The sequence below is a fragment of the Aethalodelphis obliquidens genome, unplaced genomic scaffold (genome assembly GCF_003676395.1).
Source record: "Aethalodelphis obliquidens isolate GAN/ISIS:26980383/991018 unplaced genomic scaffold, ASM367639v1 scaffold46, whole genome shotgun sequence".
NCBI lineage: Eukaryota > Metazoa > Chordata > Mammalia > Artiodactyla > Delphinidae > Aethalodelphis > Aethalodelphis obliquidens.
Genome location: NW_020837990.1, coordinates 16262419 through 16266856, shown reverse-complemented (window position 1 = coordinate 16266856; position 4438 = coordinate 16262419). Strand labels below are relative to the sequence as shown.

The following is a 4438-nucleotide window of genomic DNA, read 5'->3' as shown; positions in this document are numbered from 1 at the left end:
GGGACGCGGGTTCGTGCCCCGGTCGGGAAGATCCCCCATGCCGTGGAGCGGCTGGGCCCGTGGGCTATGGCCTCTGGGCCTGTGCGTCCGGAGCCTGTGCTCTGCAATGGGAGAGGCCGCGGCGGTGGGAGGCCCGCATATCGCAAAAAAAAAAAAAAAAAAAAAAAAAAAAAAAAACAAAATTATTTTGTTTGAAAAATATTCCTGACTTCAATAAACTTGGTCTGATTATTTACATAAGTTGATCCTACAGGCTCTTTTATATTGGCTGCACTGCATGAAAAGACACTCACCATCACTAATCATTAGAGAAATGTAAATCAAAGCAACAATGAGGTACCACTTCACACCAGTCAGAATGGCCATCATTAAAAAGTCTACAAATAAGAAATGCAGGAGAGAGTGTGGAGAAAAGGGAACCTTCTTACACTGTTGGTGGCAATGTAAATTGGTGCAGCCACTATGGAAATTAGTATAGAGGTTCCTCAAGAAGCTAAAAATAAAGTTGCCATACGATCCAGCAATTCCACTCCTGGGCATATACCCAGACAAAACTATAATTCAAAAAGATACATGCGCGGGTGGGGCGGGGCCGAGGGCGGGGCAACTGAGGCGCTGCGTCACTCGGTGCAGTCGATGGTGCATGTGGGGGGTGGGGCGGGGGATTGCCTGGCCGCGTCCCCAGGGTCACGTGGTGTGCAGCACGCAGAGTCCTTCAGTCGGTTGGACCCGGAGCGGAGGAGCCGGAGCGGGGCTGTGAGTAGAATAAAGGCAGCCTCCACTGATGACTGAAAATGACAAAGCATCCACCTAACAGACGAGGAATCAGCTTTGAAGTGGGAGGCCAGTTGGAAGCCTGGGACCAATTAAAAAACTGGTATCCAGCTCACATAGAAGATATTGATTATGAAGAAGGAAAAGTACTCATCCATTTCAAGCGTTGGAACCATCATTCTGATGAATGGTTCTGCTGGGAAAGTCCTTATTTACGCCCTTTAGAGAAAATACAGCTGAGGAAAGCAGGCTTACATGAAGAGGAAAGATCATCTGAATTTCAAATAAATGAGCAGGTCCTTGCTTGCTGGTCTGATTGTCGTTTTTACCCAGCCAAAATCACTGCTGTTAACAAGGATGGACAATTTTTATTAAAATGGTGACTGATCTCACTTAATATGGGGAAAATCAAGTCAAACTCATAGAAGAAAAAGCTACAAGGATATACTGTACAGCACAGGTACCTACACTGTGAAATTTTATGATGGAGTAGTTCAGACTGTCAAACATATTCATGTCAAAGCTTTTTCGAAAGATCAGAATATTGTGGGTAATGCTAGGCCTAAAGAAACAGAACATAAAAAGTCTTTCATCATCTCCTGATAAAAGACAGAAGTTTAAAGAGCAGAGAAAAGCCACAGCCAATGTGAAGAAAGACAAAGAGGACAAAGCCTTAAAGACAGAAAAGAGACCCAAACAACCTGATAAAGAAGGAAAGTTAATCTGTTCTGAAAAGGGGAAGGTGTCAGAGGAGTCTTCTCAAGAACAAGAAGGAAGATAAGGAGAACATTTCAGAAAATGACAGAGAGTATTCTGGAGATGCTCAAGTGGATAAGAAACCTGAAAATGACATTGTGAAGAGTCCACAAGAAAACTTGAGAGAGCCAAAAAGAAAGCGAGGCAGACTCCCTTCCATAGCTCCTACTGCTGTGGATTCAAACTCTCAAACTTTGCAACCAATAACATTGGAATTGAGAAGACGGAAGATATCAAAAAGAAGTGAAGTCCCATTAAAACGTCCTCGGCTTGACAAAAATTCATCCCAGGAAAAGTAAAAAAACTACTTGGAAAACACTGACAAAGACCTATCAAGGAGACGGTCCTCCAGGCTGTCCACTAATGAGACCCACGAGATCCTAGATCCTGACTTGGTTGTATCAGATTTGGTTAATACGGTTACTACTGATCCTTTGCAAAACACATCATCCGGTACCAAGGAGTCTGAAGAAGAAGAAGCCGGGAACATCCTGATCTGCAGCTGTGGTGTCAGCCTTGGAAACAGCATCTGGCGGAGGGGAGATCTCATTCCAAACACATCCATGTCACTGAAGCCAAGAGCAGGGAGGAAGCCCCAAGCTATAGAACTTTGAACGAGGCGGTGGAGAAGCCTCTGCCCCTGCCCTTGCAGAAGCCCCGCACCTACTACCTTGCTGTGGAACAGAAGCTGGTGGTGGAGACCCGGTGCTCTGCCCTTGACGATGCAGTCAACCCCCTCCACGAGAATGGTGACGATTCCCACTCTCCGCGCCTGCGCTGGCCTCTAGAACAAGACAGGAACAGAGGTGACAGTGACCCCAAACCCAGCTCCCCAAAGGTGAGGGAATATGTCTCCAGAAAGGTCCTACCTGAGGAAGACCCCGCTCGGAAGCTGCTGGACAGAGGCGGAGAGGGGTTGCTGAGCTCCCAGCACCAGTGGCAGTTTAACCTGCTGACGCATGTGGAGTCTCTTCAGGACGAAGTTACGCATAGGATGGACTCCATTGAGAAGGAGCTGGACGTGTTGGAGAGCTGGCTGGACTACACTGGGGAGCTGGAGCCCCCGGAGCCTCTGGCCAGCCTTCCGCAGCTCAAGCATTGCATCAAGCAGCTGCTGATGGACCTGGGCAAGGTGCAACAGATCGCACTCTGTTGCTCAACATGAAACTGGGCACCCCCACACTAATGGGGGAACAATCCTGGGGCACCTGCAGGAGGAGCTTCACGTATTTAAATAAATAAACCTAGCATGCCAAATGCACGTGACACTGACTGACTTCAGGGATCTGGGCAGGGGTGTGATGGACTTGGACAAAGAGGCCGTTTTGGCTGCTGGAAGGGAGGGCACTCTGATCTTGAAGCCTACCAAGAAGGTAGCAAATAGACTCTTGGAATTCCCTTCTTCTGTGCACATTGTTGAATGGAGAGTGAGTCTTTTTGCACAAACTTCACTTGAAATCGTGCCACTGATGATAAATGGAATGAGAGCCAAAAATGTTTAGTCGGAAACAGTTATAAATTCAACTTGCAGCTTATTTAATTGACTTTTCTGTCAGGTTGGGGCACATGCCAAGCCTTCTGGTTTTCTGCCTGGCATGGATTTAGGCAGCAGGCATCATTTTCATTTTTCCAGCTTCGTGGGAAAGTCGTGACTTCACCATTCTGTGGAGGTTGGGAAGGAGCAGAGGCCTTGGCCACCCTGCCTTCTTAGAACTCTTCACTTTCTCACCACCTCTGTTGCATGACTTCATGGTACCGGGGACAAGTTTTGTATGCTTTCACCCCAGAATTGGCTGGGTTGTGTCTTTTGTAGCAGAACCCATACAGCCCGTGGAAGAAATAGAATCTCACTGTAATAAGAATCTAGGAGGAATTCCAAACTGAAGCAGGCAGGGTCTGGAACCCAAAGGACAGCACTTTCTACCCACTTCTTGACAGCTTACCAGTTCTATTTAATGTCCAACAAATGGTTCCCCCAAATTTGAACTCTCACTGTAAATATTTGTTACAAAGAATGTGGTTTGGGGAATTACCTTACTTTGTACTGTTGTAAACAAACCAGATTCTACATCTGCTGCCGCTTTTCTCCTTCCCCGAAGGGTATATGTTCAGTAGTTGGCATTTTCAGAATTGTTTTAATATACTTTAACACTTTAAATTTCCTGTTCGTATTATTTTGTGAGATCAAGGTGATTATGCTGCTTAAGGTCCAGGTACAGTTTGTACCTTTTGAGACAATATTTGTTACTCTTCCAGATTACGGTTCCACATGTAATTGTTTTGTTTTTCCTTACTAGGCAAAGTTAAAGAAAATGTTCCATGCTTTGAGGAGTGACCCGTTTTACCATTTAGTTTTCCTATCACTAAAGGCAAAAATCAAAGCACATCTATCCATTAACACTCACAAGTTAATTATGGGTTTATGAATCTGTAATGTTATATGCTGCAAATATTTACTATGTAAACGTGAAGTAGCCAATATCTCAATAAGCAATGAGAGTATCTCCGGTGACCTTTGGGATGGTTAGGCTTTAAGGTACAGGTCATTGCGGTCACAAAGCCCTCTGTACCAAGATCTGTTTCAGGGTATGCTTTGTCTAGTAATTTAACTCACCATTTGATATAAAATGAATTTAGGACAAGTTAACCTGCTGTAGCTCATCCATCAGAGGGAATACATGTGGCTATGACATCTGTAATAAAGCTGACACAATTCCTCTGTAAGAGGTTGTTTCCCATTGCTGATATTGGTGTTTCTGGTGTGGGAAGAAACGCTCAAGGAGTATGCATGGCATCTATGTTTAGCATAATTTATCAGACGGCCACATTATAAGAACTGTGTGAAGCTTGTCTGAAAGGGGAAGAAACAGGATGATTTTCTGTAGCCACAACTGTGAGGTACGGTGAC

At 45.2% G+C, this 4438-nt stretch overlaps 1 pseudogene; it reads left to right on the top strand.

The window, feature by feature from the left end:
* The first annotated feature begins 1161 nt into the window (after positions 1–1161).
* LOC113606978 (PHD finger protein 20 pseudogene) lies at positions 1162–2695 on the top strand (annotated as a pseudogene).
* Positions 2696–4438: the final 1743 nt, after the last annotated feature.